Source organism: Scyliorhinus canicula, chromosome 13, assembly GCF_902713615.1.
Source record: "Scyliorhinus canicula chromosome 13, sScyCan1.1, whole genome shotgun sequence".
NCBI classification, from domain to species: domain Eukaryota; kingdom Metazoa; phylum Chordata; class Chondrichthyes; order Carcharhiniformes; family Scyliorhinidae; genus Scyliorhinus; species Scyliorhinus canicula.
Genome location: NC_052158.1, coordinates 109544221 through 109567405, shown reverse-complemented (window position 1 = coordinate 109567405; position 23185 = coordinate 109544221).

The window sequence follows — 23185 nt, the reverse complement described above, 5'->3', positions numbered from 1 at the left end:
GAAAGTAATGAAGACATCCAAAATCTAATGATTCACCCAATGCACTGTGACAGAACTGGAAGATGTGAACACTGAGCGTATATATAATCTGAAGGAAATTGAAGAATGGTCAATGCAATTATCAGCTAAAGGCTGATAAGTGAAGTCATTGATATAAAGAAAACTCATTTGAGAAATCTGTGTGTCAGTGGAAAAAGAGTCAGACAATAAACTATCAGCAGAGTTAAATGGCAGAGTTAGAAGTGATTTCAGAGAAAAATGCACATCGTTTTGGAATTAGTATATTTATTGTAATTTATTGAGGGATATTCTGTGCCAAAGTGTTTGGAGATGTCCAAAACATTGTCAGATGATTTACCAGATTACTTGGAGCACAATTCCAGAAGAATATAAGGAGGCTCAATATGTATTTACAGGTGTAGGTAGAATATTAAGAACCAAATAAAATGGTAAGGACTACAGATAATTATCATGATAGTTGATTGGCAGTCATTTAAATTCCCCCCAAAAGATTAGTTCTGATCTGTATATGTTACCACAGAAGTTTTACTCTGCATATTAAGTGGAAACATTATCATTTCTCTGCTGTATCCAGAATGCCTGGCTCAGATCTATTCAAGTTCCTGAAAATGGCACTGTTGTTTTTCTTGACTGTTGTACCATTAGAAAGTTCTCAGGCACATTATAACAACAAATTGATAGCAGAATTCAGTTACATCAACAGATCAAAAGGATTATATTTTCTGATGGGCATGCATAGATACAAAATTGGGAGGCCACTATTGTGTAAATGGGGTTGGTGTTGTAAGCTGCACAGATCATATTGGGTAGCGACAATTGGTTACCCCATGAATCTTGGGGAATATGAGCTCCCTCGATAAAGGGGCGGAGCAATCGTTAAGCTTTTCTCTTGTATAAATAGAGCCCGGCCAGTTAGGTACCGGCTAGAGAGAAGATCGTAGACAACCATTGGTGCTGTGTAAATATTAATGTAAATTTACATTTCATTTGACTCACAAACTCATGTTGGACTCTGCGGCTCTCACAAAAGTTAGAACTACATGTTGGTTTGATGTGGGTTTTTCACTACTTTCATGCCACATCAACCTGGTATCACGCTTGGACAGCGTGACAGCGTGAAGGCAACGTTAATGCAGAAGCATTTTCAATAGGAAAAGTAGCATTTCATCATGAAAGTTGAGATCTTGAAATCTTTACTCCTATATTTGTTTACCTGTTAAGAGAGCTATCCTATATCGTAAACAATACTCATTTTATTACAGTAACTGACCCATTAATGAGTTTACAATCAAAGTCATGTTTCAGTAAATATATAATCATTGATATGCTGTTGGATAAGCATCTAATATTGCATTAAATGGAATCATGGAATTGTACAGTGCAATTATGGACTGTGTAATCATCCTACAATGCAAAATGCCCTTGATAAATAGGATCATGACCATTTAGTGCAGAAAAAGACTCCAGACCATTTTTTTGAAATATTAGAGTTGAAAGGTTGTATATCACTACAACAATATTGTTATATTTCCTTCATTTGTTTCCATGGGACCATTACTGAAGGTACATAGCTGAATGAGCAAACATTTAGTTTGGTAATCTTTAGTTCAGTAATATTTACTGAAAGCAATAATAGTTCATTTTTCCACAAAATGGTCAATGGCCATTTTAATGTTATCAACTGGTTAGTTTAACTGAATTAGGGATTGCTGAATACATGTGCACTGAAAATATCACAGGGAATATTTATTTATTTGTTCATTTATTTTTTAAAATTTAGACTACCCTATTATTTTTCCCCCCAATTAAGGGGCAATTTAGCATGGCCAGTCCACCTTACCTGCACATCTTTGGGGTGTGGGGGTGAAACCCACTCAGACTTGGGGAGAATGTGTAAACTCCACACGGACAGTGACCCAGGGCCAGGATTCGAACCCGGGTCCTCAGTGCCGCAGTCCCAGTATTAACCACCGCGCCACATTTTTTTTTTACATGCCGTCCCTGCAGGAAATATTTATAATCAGACGAAAGCAAAAATTAAAATTATCTGAAAGTGAAAAGGGGAAATAATTCAATGCTTAAATGTGCCATATAGTGTGGTATACATCATGCAGATTAGGAAGGTGCCAGGACTGTGTGACTGGGAGAGAAAGACATGTGGGTTTCCCCAGGGGTCAGTATTAGAATCACTGCCGTACTTGATCTATATTAATGACCTAATCTTGGGTGTGCAGAGCACAATTTCAAAATTTGTGGATGAGACAAAACTTCCTATTGTGAGCTATAAGGAGAGAGTGATAGATTTCAAGCTAACATAGACAGGCCAGTGGCATTGGTGGCAAATTAAATTAATGCAGAGAAATGTGAAGTCATACATTTGATACAACGAACAAGGAGAACCAATATAAAATAAAGTAAAAATAAAGGCTACAATTCTAAAAGGTATGCAGGGGCAAAGAGGCCTGCGGGTATATGAACACAAATCAAGAGTATACTTGTTTAGGTTGAACAGTAAAAGAACCAAAATTGACATGAAGAAAAAAAACGTTCTTAAACATTGAGTCATTAGGATCAGGAATGCACTACCTGAGATTATGGGAGAAGCAGATTTGTTATGATCTCCGTGGAGATCAAAAATTTTGAATATAGAAATTCAAAATTCCCATCAATAGCTGAAAGCATAACCCAGACAGATTTCACATCTTGAGACTTTTCCTGCAACACAAGATTACAACTCTATGACTAAGCACTACTTTAGAATGCAACAAACCACAGAAAATAACTTTTCCTTTTTTACCTTGAGCAAAGCCAGAAAAACACATTTCATTGGTATACTTTACACAGTCCTTTAGGTAGATATTCAATTCCTCCTAAACCAGTCCAAGGGGATCCTAAGCCCACAGGAGTTTACTTGTGTCAGCCTAAGAACCTTTAATCCCAGAATCATCAGAGATCCTTCCTCTTGCCTGAGTTAGTTGAATCTTCTAATCTGATTTTAACTTTTTTCAAACAGATTGTGAGCTCCCACCTGCATTGCATGTGTAGTGAACCTATAAACTGCTCTCCCTTGTCCAGATCTTGGAAGATTAACTTTGTCTTGAGTTTTCTGGGGTTTTTTAAACCCGTTGCCTCTCCATGGCAACATGAATCACATGGGCCTTGTATCCAAGTAGATATGTTGATTACATTTCCGTGTGACCCCACCTCCCTCTCATCGTGGAACTAAATGGACAGTTTAAAGCACAACTGTTTGCAGCCTGACATATCCATCAACTTTCTCGGACTCTAGAGATTCACCATCTATCTACTCTTACCTAGGGCAGCATGGTGTCACAGTGGTTAGCACTGCTGCCTCACGGCACCGAGGTCCCAGGTTTGATGCCGGCTCTGGGTCACTGTCTGTGTAGAGTTTGCACATTCTCCCTGCGTTTGTGTGGGTTTCGCCCCACAACCCAAAGATGCGCAGGGTAGGTGGATGGGCCACGCTAAATTGCCCCTTAATTGGAAAAAATTAATTGGGTACTCTAAAGTTATTTTAAAAATATATCTACTGTTACCCTGCAAGCTGCTGCCATTGGCTCAAAGTGTAAATACTTTGCACCTTCTTCCCAGCAGAACAATCTGGGCCCTCTTTAATCTCTAACAATCATACTACCCAGACTTGCTGTCAGACAAATTTCATAACAAGTCACATGACTCTCTTCATTTCACCTAAAAGATGCAGTCCGAAAACATAATTTTATAAACTCCATAACTGTACTATTCAATTATGACTTTCAAAAAGTACTGTATAATGATCTAAATAGAGAAAATTTGCAAGACTCTGCATTGGGCGGCAGGGTAGCACAGTGGTTAGCACTGTTGCTTCACAGCTCCAGAGTTCCAGGTTCGATTCCTGGCTTCAGTCACTGTCTGTGTGCAGTCTGCACGTTCTCCCTGTCCGTGAGTGGGTTTCCTCTGGATGCTCGGTTTCCTCCTGCAAGTCCCGAAAGACGTGCTCTTAGGTAATTTGGACATTGTGAATTCTCCCTCTGTGTACCCGAACAGGCGTCGGAATGTGGTGACGAGGGGCATTTCACAGTCACTTCATTGTAAGTAAGCCGTTGTTAATGTAAGCCGACTTGTGACAATACAGATTATTATTATTATTAAAAGGTGGAAGTGTGGCACTCGTTAATTTGCTCTTGCAGAAAGCTGGCACAGACACAATGGACTCTTTCTCTGCTACAATCAGCATATTATTTTCTTAATTTTGAGCAAATGGAGCTATGATGGAATAAAGGGATTAAGGTGTCTGGACATAAATCACCAAAACCTAGCACACAGACACAAAACGTAATCAGAAAGGTTATTGGGAAGTTGGTCCTTACCTCAAAAGTGAAGCAATGATGTTTAGTTGTACAGAGTTAAACAAATTTTCAACACTGAGATCGCTAGATTTTTGTCGAGCAGCAGTTTCTAAGGATTTGGAGTTCATGTTCCTATGATTCTCAAGTAAGATGCACCTGCCCAGAGCCAACATTGATATTCTTGTTAACTATTATTGCATGCTCATCAGCTACAAAGGAATCCAATCATTTCAGAAGGACTATTAATCATCTCAGCCCCCGACATCACTGCAGGAGTTCTTCAGGGCAGTGTCCGAGGCTCAACCACCTTCAGCTGCTTCATCAATGACCTCCCTTCTATCATAAGGTCAGAAGTTGGGATGTTTGTGGATGACAGCACAATGTTTAGCACCATTCGTGACTCCTCAGATAATGAAGCAGTCCATTAATGATCTGGAGGAAGGAACTGAAGACACTGTTGCTAAGTTTGGAGATGATACAAAGATCTGTAAAGGGGCAGGTAGTATTGAGGAAGCAGCCAGGTTGCAGACAGGCTAGGAGAGTGGGCAAAGAAGTGGCTGATGGAATACAATGTGGAAAAGTGTGAGGTCATGCACTTTGAAAGGAGAAATAGAGACATAGGCTAGTTTCTAAATGGGAAGATGCTTTGGAAATCTGAAGCACAAAGGGACTTGGGAGTCCTTGTTCACGATTCTCTTCAGGTTAATGTGCAGGTTCAGTCGGCAGTTAAGAATGTTAGCATTCATGTTGAGAGAGCTAGAAGACAAGGGATGTACTTCTGAGGCTATATAAGACTCTGGTCAGACCGCATTTGGAGTATTGTGAGTAGTGTTGGGCCCCGTATCTAAGGAAAGATGTGCAGGCCTTGGAAAGGGTCCAGAGGAGGTTTACAAGAATGATCTCTGGAATTAAGAGCTTGTCGTATGAGGAACGGTTGAGGACTCTGCGTCTGTACTCGTTAAGAGTTTAGAAGGATGAGGGGGGATCTTATTGAAACTTACAGGATACTGCATGGCCTGGATAGAGTGGACGTGGGGAGGATGTTTCCACTTGGAGGAAAAACAAGAAGCAGAGGACACAATCTCAGACCTAAGGGACGATCCTTTAAAACAGGGAATAGGAGGAATTTCTTCAGCCAGAAGGTGGTGAATCTGTGGAACTCTTTGCCACAGAAGGCTGCGGAGGCCAAATCACTGAGTGTCTTTAAGTCAGAGACAGATAGGTTTTTGATCAATAAGGGGATCAGGGGTTATGGGAGAAGGCAGGAGAGTGGGGATGAGAAAATATCAACCATGATTGAATGGTGGAGCAGACTCGATGGGCCAAGTGGCCTAATTCTGCTCCTATGTCTTATGGTCTTATGTCCAAATGCAGCAAGATCTGGACAATATCCAGGCTTGGGCTGACAAATGCAAGTTACATTCGTGCCACACAAGTGCCAGGCAATGACCATCTCCTACAAGAGAGGATCAAACCATTGCCTCGTAACATTCAATGACATTATCATCGCTGAATCCCCCACAATCAACATCCTGGGGGTTACCATTAACCAGAAACTGAACTGGACTAGCCACATTAATGATGTGACTGCCAGGGCAGATCAAAAATTAGGAATCCTACGGTGAGTAACTCTCCTCATGACCCCCCCACCCAAAAAAAAAGCCTGCCAACTTTCTACAAGGCACACATGAAAAATGAAAATCGCTTATTGTCACGAGTAGGCTTCAATGAAGTTACTGTGAAAAGCCCCTAGTCGCCACATTCCGGCGCCTGTCCGGGGAGGCTGGTACGGGAATTGAACCGTGCTGCTGGCCTGCTTGGTCTGCTTTAAAAGCCAGCGATTTAGCCCAGTGAGCTAAACCAGCCCCTGCATCAGGATTGTAATGGAATACTCTCCACTTGCCTAGATGAGTGCAGCTCCAACAACACTCACAAAGCTTGACACCATTAAGGTCAAAGCAGTCTGCTTGATTGCTCCCCCTTACACAAACATTCAAACCTTCTACCACAGTGGCAGCTGTCTGTACCATCTACAAGATGTACTGCAGTAACACACCAAGGTTCCTTAGAGAACACCTTCCAAACACACAACCACTGCCATCCAGAAGGACAAGAGCAGCAGATACCTGGGAATACCACCACTTTGAGGTTCCCCTCCAAGTCACTCACCAGCCTAACTTGGAAATAGATTGCCGCCATTCCTTCACTGTCACTGGGGCAACATCCTGGAAAGCCCTCTGTAACAGCACAGTGGGTGTACCTACACCTCAAGGACTGCAGCGGTCCAAGAAGGCAACTCACCACCACCTTCTGAAAGGCAAGTAGGGATAGACAATAAATGCTGGCCTAACCAGCGACGCCCACATTCCGTAAATGAATAATAAAACAAAACTATCAATTAACTGGTTTACAGAAGTTATCACCCTGTCATACGTGGTCTCTTATCTATTTAATTATGTGTAAAAGACACTTTCCCACTTTCTGCAGCATGGGAACTGGAATTTTGCCTAAGCTCAGTCAAGACTCCGGAGATGCTCATCACCAGCAACCTCTACAAGGTCAGACTTGAGGGCCCAAGGCATCTGGCCCAGTTAACTTTCTTGAACCAGGACATTTCAGGGGATTACAGCATCCAAAAATCCTGCCATTGTTAATTGTATCAATTTAGGTTATTTACATCCATGTGGAGGGCATAGATTGGGTGGTTAGGTGGTTACCTGAGTACATATAAAGAAACACTTACATGAGTGGAGTCAGGTATACCTGCAATGTTTCATTCTGTAATAGATCTACTGGAGTAAAGAGTGGTTCTAGTTTTGTCCTTCATCAACTGGCTGTCAGTAGTACAACAGCCATCATGTGTTAGCAATATTTTCCATTAGGGTACACTGCTCCTACTATTTTAAAAAAAAATTTAGAGTACCCAATTAATTTTTTCCAATTAAGGGGCAATTTAGCGTGTTCAATCCACCTACCTTGCACATCTTTGGGTTGTGGGGGCGAAACCCACGCAAGCACGGGGAGAATGTGCAAACTCCACACGGACAGTGACCCAGAGCCGGGATCGAACCTGGGACCTCAGCGCCGTGAGACTGCAGTGCTAATCCACTGAGCCACCGTGCTGTCGACTGCTCCTATTATAAAGCTACATATGAGGACTGCAGCGGCTCAGTCATTATGTATATTCAAGACAAAGATCGATAGATTTATAGATTTTCAAATTATCAAGCAAAAGGGGGATAGAGTGGAGAAATCACATTGTGGTTGATCAGAGCTGATTGGCTGGGCAGGCTCAAGGGGCCAAGTGGCCTATTCCTGCTCCTATGTTCCTAAGTTGAAGGGCAATTAGTGATGGCAGCAAATGCTGGCCTCACGAGTGATACCCACATCTCACTAAAAATAATTTTAAAACCTGCACTCACCACCACCCACTGCTAGACTTCCTTCCTATTGTTTGCATGTTCAACGTCCACTCAAAGTCATTTGGATTGCTGCTAGACTTCCTTTCTGTTCAGTGGAGGTTGAACATGTGAGCAGCCATTTTGCCTGTTCTGCTGCTACGTGATCTTGTTGGTTGCTCTCCACCTCAATGTTATGAAAGGGTTTAGTAGGGTGGACATGGAGATGTTTGCACTTGCAGGGAGACCAAAACCACAGGACATAGATACAAGATAATCCAATAGGAAATTCAGGAGGAATTTATTTAACCAGATAGTGATTTGAATGTGGAACTTTCTTCCATCAGTAGTTGAGGCAGGTAGGATAGATTCATTTAAGGAGAAGCAAGAGGGAGAATGAAGACTATCCTCATGTGCTCAAATGAAGATGAGAGGTGGTGCTTGTGGAACACAAATACCATCACTGAGTTGGGCTAAACACCCTGTTTCCATGTTATTTATTCTTTGTGATCATCAGGTATACTGAAGGAAGACCTGTCTTTCAAACAATAAAGATGAAACTTCTATGTGGACACTGTTGTGAGGTTAAGTGGGCATAATTGAAACTGATTCTTGTCGACCAATTAAATGTGTCTTTGGAAATTAAACCGTAAATTCTCAGGCCAGTGTCAATTTTAAATCATTACATCATATGAACTCAGAATTGGCAGTGATATTGTGCAGCCCATTTTTGAAAGCACGCGATAGTAATTATGATAATATTGCAAAGAATAACACTCATGCAATAGCTCCTAAATTCTGTGACTAAGATTCACTGGTCAGTGAAGAATAATTTGGTCAATGATGCTCATTTGCGGGGCAGCACGGTGGCGCAGTGGGTTAGCCCTGCTGCCTCACGGCGCCGAGATCCCAGGTTCATCCCGGCTCTGGGTCACTGTCGTGTGGCGTTTGCACATTCTCCCCATGTTTGCATGGGTTTCGCCCCCACAACCCAAAGATGTGCAGGCTAGGTGGATTGGCCACACTAAATTGCTCCTTAATTGGAAAAAATGAATTGGGTACTCTAAACTTATTTTTTTAAATGATGCTCATTTGCCATCATCCCTAAAGCAGTTGCTGACAAATGTCAACTGTACGTTAAGAACTTGCGAGTCCCAAGCTCAAAGAGCCCCCTTTTCCCCAATGTTGGTTCACCTAAGACAAATGCTAATGATGAGACCAAAAGTAAGTATTGGATACAATACCTACCAACACATTGAAAAAGAACACAGAATTGCACCAGGTAAAACTCATTCAAGCTCCTGGTGCAGAGGAACGACTCTCAAAGTTTCCTCTGACTGAACATACATTTGTTCATCCCTCGACTGTTCCCAAGGGCGGGGGTGGAGGCACAGATCGCACAGTATTCATGCATGCGATTTTACTCCCAAAATTATTTCACAAATCAGGTCAAGTGGTTGCTAACTCGGCATTGAAGACGGGGTTTACAAGGACTTGAGAAAAAAATTCACCTTGTAGCTATATGCCTTCATATTCATTCAGTCGTGTAACCTCGGCGCTGCAACGTTAACGTTTGAAAGGTTTTAAGAGATCAATGGGGGTCTACAACGGTCATATGTCTTGTCAGTGTTAATACTGAATTGACTTTGTGCATTCAAGTGGCCGCCTTCGTGCCTTGCAACTTTGGTGAATTTCTTACCTCGCTTGACGTTTAAAGAAAGGTTAAATTACTGCTGTGGTTTCCCTATAATGGTGTTTACTGTCTGGCTGCAATATATATAGATACACAAGAGACATAAGGGTTTAATAACCGGAAGGTTTTTACATTATTGATCGTGGGTGGGTGCTGGGGGAATCGTCACGTTTTACAACACGCGGCAACTTTAGTAAATTATTAAACCACGCAGATTTATATAAAACAATTATTTTAATCCCGACAATGTAAAGCACCGTATTTTTAAAACCTCTGGCACTATCTTTCGCCTACAACATTCTAAGAAATTGCTGACTTCGAAAACGTATGAAAATATCACATTTTAACAAATTCCTGTGAATCTACTAACGATCGTCCCAGGTTATTTGGAAAACATGTAATCACTGAGTGAGAAAAAATCCGTCAACGTACATGTTATTCTGCAATTTACCAAGATTTTCAAAATGAGCAGCAACCATTTAACCCAGCCGCTATTAATCCAGTTCCAAACTGGTTTATGGAGCCCTGAACAAACAAACAAAAAATACATGTTTTTCCCCCATAATTCTCGTGCATTATCCTCAAGCTGATGTAGGAAGGCTTTTTAGTGCCTTTTTGACTCGCAGGTTTATTTTGAAATAACAAAGGGTTGCTTTCGTGTGTTGCAAAATATAATCGACCTTCTCGAATGTTCTCTCAAGCTGCCAGCTCACGCAGGCAGGAAATAAATCGCCAGTAAGTGTTCGCGTCTGGCTGCTATTTGCACAGAGAAAGGCTTCTCCGGATTCCGGAAAAGATCTGCGCAAGCAGCTCTTCAAAAAGCAGCTTGGGCTCTACCACTAGAAAAAGGGGCATCAGGAGGGAAAGGGACATATTACTAGTTCATCGTTAACCATTCGCCTTTTATATTTAAAAAAATCAGACGTTACACCCGGATCAGAGTACGAACAAAGTGCCTTAACACGGGGAGGGGGAGGGGGGAAGTGCATTTTTCCCTGGTGTTGATATTCACCATTTATTGATAACTATAACATCTGCAGCTGGTGACATTGTTCAGGATGCTCTCCTCGCGCGAACGAAGAGCCGTCGCCCCAGTAATCGCCTGCAGTGCAGCTGCTAACAGTCAGAGAACCCACCCATGAAGATAATCCGTATTATCTAAAAGCACCAGCAGGAGCCATCTTTGGTCCATCTATTGCGCACAGCACAATCTGCAGCTTGGTTCTTTATTCATCAATAAGTAATGAAATAAGATGGTTTGCTGAGATCCGACACTTGGAGGTTAGGAATACAGGGCACTGCGGGCTGCTCAGCTCCTTCACTGCGGAATAAAGAGATTTTATCGAGAGCTGTAACAGTGCAGTGGCCTGAATTGTGTGTGAAGGAATAATGAATGTTATGCCAAGGGGGCTGTGTTAAAGCGATTTATAACTTGGAACAAAATTGGTTCAAACTTGAACCTTTTAAGGCTGCTTCAGCAAGTTGCACTTCCCCTTCACCCATCCATAACATATGCCCCCATTTTATGTTCGCTGTTGATAGTCTTGGCCGTCCTAAAATCGTTTAATCTCATAACCTCGCGAGAAACCAGCAGCAATTAATTCCGCGCCTTGCACCGAACGTAACCAAGTCTCCTTTGTGGAAATATATTGGAACCTTTTTAAACACAATTGGAACATATGTTTAATAGAAAATTTTATTTCTGAAGCTACTTTGACGCCCACTGAACAGGACAAGATGTACTTTACCCCACCCACCCCCACGCACACAAGGAATTAGAAAAACAGAAGTCCGATCACATCTCTGCCCCCACGCCGAACACTCCACTGCGTGTGTGCACAAAATAAGAGGAACACTGGTGCAATGGAGGCAGCATTTCAGCACTCACTGCCATTGGCTGCCATCAGGCATCATTTATACCGGCTCTTCATATGGACGTTGCGGCCGGTTTACGCCCTGCTTTGTCGAGGCTACAATGTGGAAGGACTAGACAAGGAGAACAAGCCGCTCCCACATTGCCCCGGGACGCTGTAGCGTCAGTCTAAGCTGCGGGGTGTGTTGCTATGGGGGTGGGGTGTAACTGTTGTAAGTGGGGGGTCTGGGTGAGGTGTATTGCTGTAAGGGGAGGGGTTGGGATGTATTGCTGTAAGTGGGGGCGGGGGGTGTATTGCTGTAGGGGGAGCTGGGTGGGGTGCCTTTAAGGGGGTCGGTGGGATGTGTATTCCTTTGGGGTGGGGGGCAGTGTGTATTGCTGTAATGGGGGGTCGGGTGTATTACTGTAATGGGGGGTCAGTGGGTGTATTGCTGTAATGGGGGGTCAGTGGGTGTATTGCTGTAATAGGGGGTCAGTGGGTGTATTGCTGTAATGGGGGGTCGGGTGTATTACTGTAATGGGGGGTCAGTGGGTGTATTGCTGTAATGGGGGGTCAGTGGGTGTATTGCTGTAATGGGGGGTCGGGTGTATTACTGTAATGGGGGGTCAGTGGGTGTATTGCTGTAATGGGGGGGTCAGTGGGTGTATTGCTGTAATAGGGGGTCAGTGGGTGTATTGCTGTAATGGGAGGGTCAGTGGGTGTATTGCTGTAATGGGGGGTCAGTGGGTGTATTGCTGTAATGGGGGTCAGGTGTATTACTGTAATGGGGGGGGTCAGTGGGTGTATTGCTGTAATGGGGGGTCGGGTGTATTGCTGTAATGGGGGGTCGGGTGTATTGCTGTAATGGGGGTCAGTGGGTGTATTGCTGTAATGGGGGACAGTGGGTGTATTGCTGTAATAGGGGGTCAGTGGGTGTATTGCTGTAATGGGGGGTCAGTGGGTGTATTGCTGTAATGGGTCAGTGGGTGTATTGCTGTAATGGGGGTCAGTGAGTGTATTGCTGTATGGTGGGTTGGGTGTATTGCTGTAATGGGGGTCAGTGAGTGTATTGCTGTATGGTGGGTTGGGTGTATTGCTGTAATGGGGGTCAGTGAGTGTATTGCTGTATGGTGGGTTGGGTGTATTGCTGTAATGGGGGTCGGGTGTATTGCTGTATGGTGGGTTGGGTGTATTGCTGTAATGGGGGTCAGTGAGTGTATTGCTGTATGGTGGGTTGGGTGTATTGCTGTAATGGGGGTCGGGTGTATTGCTGTAATGGGAGGTCGGGTGTATTGCTCTAATGGGTCGGTGGGATGTATTGCTGTAAGGGGGGTCGGTGAGATGTATTTCTGTAAGTGGGTGGTCGGTGAGGTGTATTGTCAGTGGGGTGTATTGTAAGTGGTGGGTCGGTGGGGTGTATTGTATTGTAAGTGGGGGTCGGTGGGGTGTATTGCTGTAAGGGGGTGGGTGGGGTGTATTGCTGTAAGGGGGTGGGTGGGGTGTATTGCTGTAAGGGGAGTCGGTGGGGTGTATTGCTGTAAGGGGAGTCGGTGGGGTGTATTGCTGTAAGGGGAGTCGGTGGGGTGTATTGCTGTAAGGGGGAGTTGGTGGGGTGTATTGCTGTAAGGGGGGGTCGGTGGGGTGTATTGCTGTAAGGGGGGTGGGTTGGGTGTATTGCTGTAAGGGGAGTCGGGGTGTATTGCTGTAAGGGGAGTCGGTGGGGTGTATTGAAAGGGGAGTGGGTGGGGTGTATTGCTGTAAGGGGGATGGGTGGGGTGTATTGCTGTAAGCGGGGTGGGTGGGGTGTATTGCTGTAAGCGGGGTGGGTGGGGTGTATTGCTGTGGGGTGGGGGCCGTCTGGTATATTGTAACAGGGGAGGGTCAGTGGCTGTATTGCTGTAAGAGGCGGTCGGTGGTGTGTATTGTGTAAGTGGGGGAGGGTCGGTGGGGTGTATTGCTGTAAGGGGGAGGGATCAGTGGGGTGTATTGCTGCAAGGGGGTTGGTGGGGTGTATTGCTGTAAGGGGGAGGGATCGGTGGGGTGTGTGGCTGTAACGGGAAGGGGTCGGTGGGGTGTATTGTAAGGGGGAGTGGTCAGTTGGGTGTATTGCTGTAAGGGGGAGGGGTCGATGGGGTGTCTTGCTGTAAGGGGGATGGAGTTGTTGGGTTGTACCGCTGTAAGGGGGGCTGGGCAGGATGCATTGCTGTGGGGGAGTCAGTGGGGTGTACTTCTGTGGGGGGGATTGTTCGGGTGTATTGCTGTGGGGGGGGTGTCATTGGGGTGTTTGCTGTGGGGCGATTGTTGGGGTGGGGGTATTTGGGTTGTATTGCTGTGGAGGTTCAGTGGATTGGATTGTTGGGGTGGATTGCTGTGGGGCGTATTTGGGTTGTATTGCTGTAAGGGGTCGGTGGGGTGTTTTGCTGAGGGGGGTTGTTGGGGTGTATAGCTGTAAGGGGGGTGGGTGGGGTGTATTGCGGTAAGGGGGGTCAGTGGGATGTATTGCTCGGGGGATTGTTTGGGTGTATTGCTGTGGGGGAGGTATTTAGGGTGTATTGCTGTAAGGGGGGTTGGTGGGGTGCATTGCTGTATGGGGGATATTTGGGGCGTATTGCTGTTGGGGGGGATATTTGAGATGTATTGCTGTTTGGGGTGGTATTTGGAGGGTGTTGCTGTAAGTGGGTCTGTGGGGTGTATTGCTGTGTGGGAGGGTTCGGTGGGGTGTGTTGCTGTGTGGGGGGGGTGGTAATTGGGGTGTATTGTAAGGGAGGGGTCGGTGGGGTGTATTGCTGTAAGGGAGGGGTCGGTGGCGTGTATTGCTGTAAGGGAGGCGTCGGGGTGTATAGCTGTAAGGGGGGTATTTGGAGGGTGTTGCTGTAAGGGTGGGGTGTTTTGCTGTGGGGAGGGGGTAATTGGCGTGTATTGCTGTAAGGGAGGGGTCGGTGGGGTTTATTGCTGTGAGGAGGGGGTAATTGGGGTGTATTGCTGTAAGGGAGGGGTCGGTGGGGTTTATTGCTGTAGGAGGGGGGGTAATTGGGGTGTATTGCCGTGGTGGGGGGGGCGGTGTATTGCTGTAAGGGAGGGGTCGGTGGGGTTTATTGCTGTAGGAGGGGGGGTAATTGGGGTGTATTGCCGTGGTGGGGGGGGGGGGGCGGTGTATTGCTGTAAGGGAGGGGTCGGGGGGGTTTATTGCTGTAGGAGGGGGGGGGGGTAATTGGGGTGCATTGCCGTGGGGGGGGGGGGCGGTGTATTGCTCTAAGGAGATGTGGTGCGGGGCGCGCCCGCCTATTGTGTCTCTGGCTGCGCGCGGTGGCTGGCTCGGGCTGGCGGACGGGTGGGGTCGACAGCCTCTCTTGTGTCGGGTGCTGACTTGGCGCAGAGACATTGAAGAGCTGCGAAGTCAGTAGGTGGCTGCCATGGTAACCGCCTGCAGCCTTTGATGTCACGGAGAGTTTCCATAGCAATGAGCCTGGATTTCATGTCACCGCATTGAGGTCAATGTTTCCATGGAGACGTGTTGGGTGTGCGCTCGTCCCGCTCTTTATGGATTGTGTGCATTTTGCGCAGGGGAGGGCGGGAGAATGATGCATAATTAATATTTTTGAAAAAAAACACGTCCCGCCCTTTTTTTTTCTCTGTGCGAAATTGTTTTTTGTTTTAATGGGAAGGGGAGTCGAGCTGCGTCAATTCTTTGCCCTTGTGTGTGGAAGAGCTCTGTTTTTAGTGCAGAGAGACGGGTTTGTTAAAGGGTTCGCCAACCCTGAATCACCGCTTGCACACGATGCCGGGCTTCCTCGCCACAAAGAGAAATAAAGCCCCTCAACAGCGTCGACCCTTTTTATATCTGTTTACCCTCCAAATAATGCCGCTCACATCAAAACATTTATTTTTAGTATTGAGGCTTTATTGATATATATATGCACACATTTATGCATTGAAACAGCGAGGAGTCAGTCGTCAGAGCGGATGTTTGTGTGATTCTGTAAGCTCGTTGAAAGCCAAACCTCTGCACACAAGTCTTTCTTTGATTCTAAATGTATTCTGCGGAATGCAGATAATTTAACTTATCGGAAAACGCCAGCAACCCGTACAAAACTACTGCTCTTTGTTTCGCTAACAGAAGCTTCCAGTATGTTTTTACAAATTGCCTGTGTTTGCTGCCACCTGGTGTCTTGGACACGATGAGTTTAATTAAGTGCATTCTGAATGGGCGGGTTCCGGGGTTGCTGCACAGAGTGAATTTACCAAAGGGCATTGCAGTCAACTAATTACTCTTGAAGTGCACTCACTTTTTCCGAGGCAAAAATAGAAACATGCACACAGCAACAAGATAATTGGAATCAGATCCTTTTTCTTTTTTTAAATGAATTTAGAGTACCCAATTATTATTTTTTTCCAATTGAGGGGCAATTTAGCGTGCCGAATCCACCTACCTTGCACATCTTTGGGTTGTGGGGGTGAAACCCACGCAGACACGGGGAGAATGTGCAAACTCCACACGGACAGTGACCCAGAGCCGGATTCGAACCCGGGTCCTCAGCGCCCTAGGCCCAGTGCTTGCCACGTGCCGCCCTAGAATCAGATCCTTTTTCAAATCTACATTCTGGGCATGTCTGTCAAGGGCAGAATTTTTTCCCCTTCCAAACTGGCCATTGAGAAGGTAATGGTGAGAAGCCTTCTTGAACTGCTGCAGTACATGTGGTATAGTTACCCACACAGCAATGCTGTTAAGGGGCGAATTATAGATTGTTGTCCCAGGGACAATGAAGGAATGGTGATCTATTTTGTCCTAAATAGCAGAGGTCCCATATTTTGATGGTTCTGTCAAAGACACTAGGTCAAGGTTTTTCAGATTGCAGGTCGCGACTCATGGGTCGGTATCGGGGGTCGCAGAGCGATCGGTCATGGCGTTCACAATCGCGGGAGAAGAGCCCAATGGGCAAGACTGGCTTTTAAGTACGCTGATCCGGCAGTGCGTAGGCCTGAGATCTGAGGCCCTCTTCCTCCTGTCTCTATTCACCCACTCAGCCATTGCGCTGCCGTTCCCCAGCAGTCTGTCCTGTTCCATGCCCTTCCCAGCCCACTCGGTTTTCAGAGCCGCAACTCCGCTCACCCTATTCAGCACGGCTTCTGTGTAGTCCTCCATAACCCGGAGAGCGGCGTGGAGCCCAATGTAGTCAGTCATCTTCACATATAGAAATAATATCAATCTTTATTATTGTCACAAGTAGGCTTACATTAACACTACAATGAAGTTACTGTGAAAATCCCCTAGGCACCACACTATGGCGCCTGTTCGGGTACACTGAGGGATAATTCAGAATGTCCAATTCAGCTAACAAGCCCGTCTTCAGGATTTGTGGGAGGAAATCGGAGGACCCGGAGGAAACTCACGCAGACCCAGGGAGAACGTGCAGACTCCGCACAGACAGTGACCCAAGCCAGGAATCAAACCGGGGTCCCAGGTGCTGTGAAGCAACAGTGCTAACCACTGCACATTAGAAAAAAGAATGACGGTCCTAATCAGCTTTTAAATTGAGAATGCCTGCTGCGACCGGCCTTTAAATACAAATGGTGGAGTCTTCCTGACAGAAAAGGGGCGAGCCGTTGAGGGTGGGGCAAGCGTGTGTGGAAGGCAGAGAGGGAGGGGAACATGTGAGGGACAGAAGGGGGGGGGGGGGAGCCTGTGAGGGAGGGAAGAGCAGGGCGAGTGTGTGAGGAAGACAGAGTGGGAGCGAGCATGTGAGGGAGGGATAGGGACGGCGGTGGGAGAGGGAGCGGCGAGAAGGTGAGGGAGGGAGAGTTGGTCGAGCGTGTGAGGGAGGGATGGGGCGAGAGTGTGCGAGGTGGGGGGGGGTGAGAGTGTGTGGGAGGTGGGGGGTTGAGCGTGTGAGGGAGGCAGAAGGGGGCGAGCGTGTGAGGGAGCGAGAGGGGCAGCGAATGTGTGAGGGAGGGAGAGGGGGTGTCGAGCATATGTGAGGGGGGACGCATGTGAGAGAGGAGGGGGGATGGAAGCGTGAGAATGAGAGGGGGTGAGTGTCTGACATGAGAATCAGATATTCAGCATTGCTCCTCCCATTAAAAATGACAAACGCCAAGAATTAAGTATATTTTATAATAAGTTAACTTTTTAATTATTCCCAGATTTCCCACTCCTAAAGTGGCTACGTCTTCCAGAGGTTAATGTGAAGAGGCCATGTAGGTGGTGAATATATCAGTGACTGTGCCTTTTTCTAATTGCTAATATATGCACAGATATGGCTAGAAAATAATTGTTTACATTTTATTTCTGTGATCGCACCTATTTCGCTGCAAAAATTGGGAGTCGACATTATGAGAATGTTTGGGGTTCCCTGATTCTTTTTGGAGGTCAGCAGTTGTAATGTTTGGGAACCCCTGTGCTAGCTAAAGCCGCATATCAGCCAGTCTGGGAAATGATGACAAATTTATTTTCCTGAAGGTGAACCAGGTTGGCCTTCATAACAATTTCTAATAGCTGCCATGGTCACCATTATTGAGACCAGTTTTATATTTCCAGGTTTATTAACTGCATTTAAATTCCACCAACTCGGAGGTGGCATGTGTCGCAGTGGTTAGTGATGTGTTGGGTACTCTGGATCTGTGGAGACTGCGTTTACCTTAGCAGTAACATATACAGGCTACCAACACTTGAAATAGTACAACACTATTTTATTAAGCTAGGAACTGTTGAACATACTTTCACTGTGGGTCGACACTATGTTAGATTAAACTGAAGACCTATGCCTATCCTGACCAGTCTAAACTGTTAGCACATGGTGAAGATCTGTGCTACAAGCTGTGAGCTCTGTCCTTCTTAGAGGCTGCATCCCGAATGAGCGGGAAAACTAGTGCCCTCTGGCTTTATAGTGAGTGTGCTCTAACTGGTGATTGGCTGCTGTGTTGTGTGTGTTGATTGGTCTTGCAGTGTGTCAGTCAGTGTGTGTCTGCACCATTATATACTGATGTGTATATTACGACATCCCCCTTTTATAAAATAATTGTGTGGTTGTGGTAATAAATAATGTGTGGTAAGAGTGTTCCTAACCACGTGTGGTATGTGACGGCATATTTACAAGACTATGTACATAAAGACTAATCAATCTATTTACATTGGAAGGTGTTTCGTGCAGATGGACAGTATGCAACAAAAGGGCTGGACTGTGTCAGAGTCAGAGGGTGGCAGAGCGACAGGGAGCTCTGCAAGGTCCATGGCGGGGTCGTCATGATGGCGAGGCAGGACCTGAAGATCACGTGGCAAGCGCGGGATGAGACGCAGTGCACGCCGATAGCGTCGCAGAAGAGAGCCATCCAGTAGATGAACCAGGAACGAATGGGAGGGGCCACTTGTCGGAGCACGACAGAGGTGACGGACCAGCCACAATCTGGAAGATGGACGCGGACGTTGTCATTGGGAGCCAGAACAGGGAGATCATTTGCACGGGAGTCGTAGGCCGCTTTGTGCTGGGCATGAGTTAGCTGCAACCGGCGAAGGACCGGAACGTGGTCGAGGTCCAGGACATAGATGGACGGCACCGTCGTCCGCAGCGTGCGATTCATGAGTAGTTGAGCCGGTGACAGGCCAGTGGACAAGGAGGCAGATAGGCAAGCAAGGCAAGGTAAAAATCAGAACCAGCATCGGCTGCCTTGCATAGGAGCCGTTTGACGATATGTACTCCTTTCTCTGCTTTGCCATTGGATTGGGGGTACAGGGGACTGGACGTGACGTGCAAAGTTGTACCGTCTGGCAAAGTTGGACCACTCTTGACTGGCGAAGCAGGGGCCATTGTCGGACATGACCGTGAGCGGGATGCCACACAAATGACTGCAGCTGAGGTGAGGTCGTGCAACCTTACCACCTCCGGGTAGTTCAAGAAGTAGTCCTCAATGAGGACATAGTCTCGGGCAAGCGCATGGAACAGGTCAATGCCCACCTTGGTCCAGGGCGACGTGACCAACTCATGGGGTTGCAAAGTTTCCCGTGGTTGCGCAGGCTGGAATCGCTGACATGTTGGGCAGTTGAGCACGGTGTTAGCTATGTCCTCGTTGATCCCAGGCCAGTACACTGCCTCACGGGCCCGTCGGCGGCATTTCTCCACTCCCAGGTGGCCCTCATAGAGCTGTTCGAGGACAAGCTGGCGCATCCTGTGCGGGATGACAATGCGGTCCAGTTTGAGAAGAACCCAGTCTACTACCGCCAGATCATCTCTGGCATTATAGAATTGAGGGCATTGGCCTTTGAGCCACATGTCCGTTAGGTGGCACATGACACACTGGACCAAGGGGTCGGCAGCCGTTTTGCGACGAATTTGGAGGAGGCGTTCATCTGTGGTAGGCAGATTGGAGGCAGCGAATGCCACATGGGCATCAATCTGGCAAACAAATCCCGCTGGGTCACATGGTGTGGTGACAGACCGGGAGAGGGCGTCAGCGATGGTGAGCTCCTTGCCCGGGGTGTATACCAGCTAGAAGTCGTAGCGCCTGAGCTTGAGAAGAATACGCTGCAGGCGAGGCGTCATGTCATCAAGGTCTTTTTGAATGATATTGACCAACGGTCTATGGTCTGTTTCGACGGTGAACTGAGGGAGTCCGTAGACATAGTCATGGAATTTAACGACTCCGGTAAGAAGGCCCAGACACTCCTTTTCAATCTGCGCATAGCGCTGTTCGGTGGGGGTCATCGCACGCGACGCCTATGCAACGGGTGCCCATGGTGAGGCCTCATCACGTTGAAGGAGCACTGCTCCAATGCCGGATTATAGAATCATAGAATTTACAGTGCAGAAGGAGGCCATTCGGCCCATCGAGTCTGTACCGGCTCCTGGAAAGAGCACCCTACCCAAGGTTAACACCTCCACCTTATCCCCATAACCCAGTAACCCCACCCAACACTAAGGGCAATTTTGGATACTACGGGCAATTTATCATGGCCAATCCACCTAACCTGCACATCTTTGGACTGTGGGAGGAAACTAGAGCACCCGGAGGAAACCCACGCACACACGGGGAGGATGTACAGACTCCGCACAGACAGTGACCCAAGCCGGAATCGAACCTGGGACCCTGGAGCTGTGAAGCGATTGTGCTATCCACAATGCTACCGTGCTGGCATCTGTAGAAATTTTGGTCTCTTTGGCCGGGTCAAAAAATGCCAAGCGCGTGGTCAGCTTCGCCCTGAGTTCCCGCCATTCGTGTTCGTGGGCAGGGAACCATTGGAACTCTGTCGTCTTCTTGACCAGGTTCCTGAGAGCCGTGGTGTGAGAGGTGAGGTTAGGGATGAATTTCCCCAAGAAGTTGACCATGCCCAAGAAGCAGAGGACCGCCTTCTTGTCCTCCGGTGCCTTCATGGTCTTAATGGCAGTTACCTTGTCCGCATCCGGCTGCACGCAAACTGTGAGATGTGGTCTCCGAGGAACTTAATTTCTGTTTGACCAAAGGAGCATTTGGCCCTGTTGAGGTGGAGGCCATGCTCATGTATCCGTCTGAAGACACGCTGGAGGCGTGTCTGTACCATTATATATTGATGTGTATATTATGACAGTTAGCACTGGGACTGTGGCGCTGAGGACCCGGGTTCGAATCCCTGGGTCATTGTCTGTGTGGAGTTTGCACATTCTCCCCATGTCTGCGTGGGTTTCACCCCCACAACCCAAAGAAGTGCAAGTTAGGTGGATTGGCCGCACTAAATTGCCCCTAAAAAAATTGGGGAAAAAATAATTGAGTACTCTAAATGTATATTTAAAAAATTCCACCAACTCCTGTGGTGAGATTTGAACCCATGTTCCCAGGCCGCGAGCCTGAGTTTCATGATGATTGTTCAGTGATTGTACCAACATGCATGGAAGGACTTCTCATTTGCGTTGTGTGTAGAAAGGTTGAGTGATTGATTGGATTGGATTGGTTTATTGTCACTTGTACCGAGGTACAGTGAAAAGTATGGTTCTGCGTGCAGCTCATTCAGATCATTCCGTACATGAAAATAAAAATACATTGGGTGGCACGGTGGCGCAGTGGTTAGCACTGCTGCCTCATGACGCTGAGGTCCCAGGTTCGATCTGGCCCCGGGTCACTGTCCGTGCGGAGTTTGCACATTTTCCCCATGTTTGAGTGGGTCTCACCCCCACAGCCCAAAAGATGTGCAGGCTAAGTGGATTGGCCGTGCTAAATTGCCCCTTAATTGGAAAAAATCTAATTGGGTACTCTAAAATAAAAAAAATTATAAAAACAATAAAAAAGAAAAGAAAATACATAATAGGGCAAACATAAAATACACAATGTAAATACATAGATACAGGCATTGGGTGAAGCATACAGCAGTGTAGTGCTACTCAGTAGAGAAGATGTGCGAAGAGATCAGATCAGTCCATAAGTCCATCAGTCCATAAGAGGGTCATTTAGGAGTCTGGTAAAGGCAGGGAAAAAGCTGTTTTTGAATCTGTTAGTGTGTGTTCTCAGACTTTTGCATCTGCTGCCCGATGGAAGAAATTGGAAGTGTGAGAATGCCGATTGGGAAGGGTCTTTAATTATGCTGCCCGCTTTACCAAGGCAGTGAGAGGTGTAGACAGAGCCAATGAATGGGAGACGGGTTCGTGTGATGGACTGGACAGACTGAATTGTTTCTGCTGGAGTTTAGAAGAGCGAGGGTGACTTAATTATGGAGTAATTTTAGCAAGGCCAAGCTACCTACCCCACACATCTTTGGGTTGTGGGGTGAGATCCATGCAGATACGGGGTGAACGTGCCAACTCCGTACGGATAGTGACCTGGGGCGGGATTGAACCCGGGTCCTTGGTGCCGTGAGGCAGCAGTGCTAACCACTGTGCCACTCTGCCTCAGAGTGAGGGTGATTTGATTGGTGTGTATAAGATACTGAACGGTCTTGATTATTTCTTTCAAAAATGGTGAGAGTGCATGATGACTCTCTGCGAGCTCTCCCCTAGAGATTTTCTTCTTACATCTTTCATTTTTAATTTAAATTTAGAGTGTCCAATCATTTTTTCCAATTAAGGGGCAATTTAGCGTGGCCAGTCCACCTACCCTGCACATCTTTGGGGGCGAAACCCACGCATACATGGGGAGAATGTGCAAACTCCACACAGACAGTGACCCAGAGCCGGGATCGAACCAGGGACCGCAGCGGCGTGAGGCAGCAGTGTTAACCACAGCGCCACCGTGCTGCCCTCTTACATCTTTTATAACCATTATTTATAGTAGATTATAGAATTTACTGTGCAGAAGGAGGCCATTTGGCCCATCGAGTCTGTACCGGCCCTTGGAAAGAGCACCCTATCTAAGCCCACATCTCCACCCCATCCCTGTAACCCACATAACCTTTTTGGACATCAAGGGCAATTTAGCATGGCCAATCCACCTAACCTACACATCTGTGGACTGTGTTTTTCATGTATGGAGCAATCTACCTGGACCATAAGCAGATAATTTTCACTGTACCTTGATACACGTGACAATAAATAAATCAAATCAGAAGCAGCAGCAGAGAGCAAGTCACAAGCCCGGCATGTACACTGACATCATGTGCTCTGAACATCCACACATTTGGCACAAATCATGGAGGAATGCAAGCAAGGCAAGGCAAGCAAGGCAACAGAACTGAAGATGGATTGTTTAAAAAAAGATAAAAGTGAAATTGGGAACAAAGCAGTATAAAGATGATTTCTTGAGGTATGGCTTTGTTAATTGTGCCAATGCAAATCAGAATGCAAAGCCCATGTATGTTATATGCAGGAAAAAACTGGCAAATGAGAATTTTAAACCTACAAAACTTGAACTGTGGGCCAAACAGGCTCCCCTATTGCATTTAAAGTGAGTAAAAACGATGTGCAGTGAAGGGCGGCT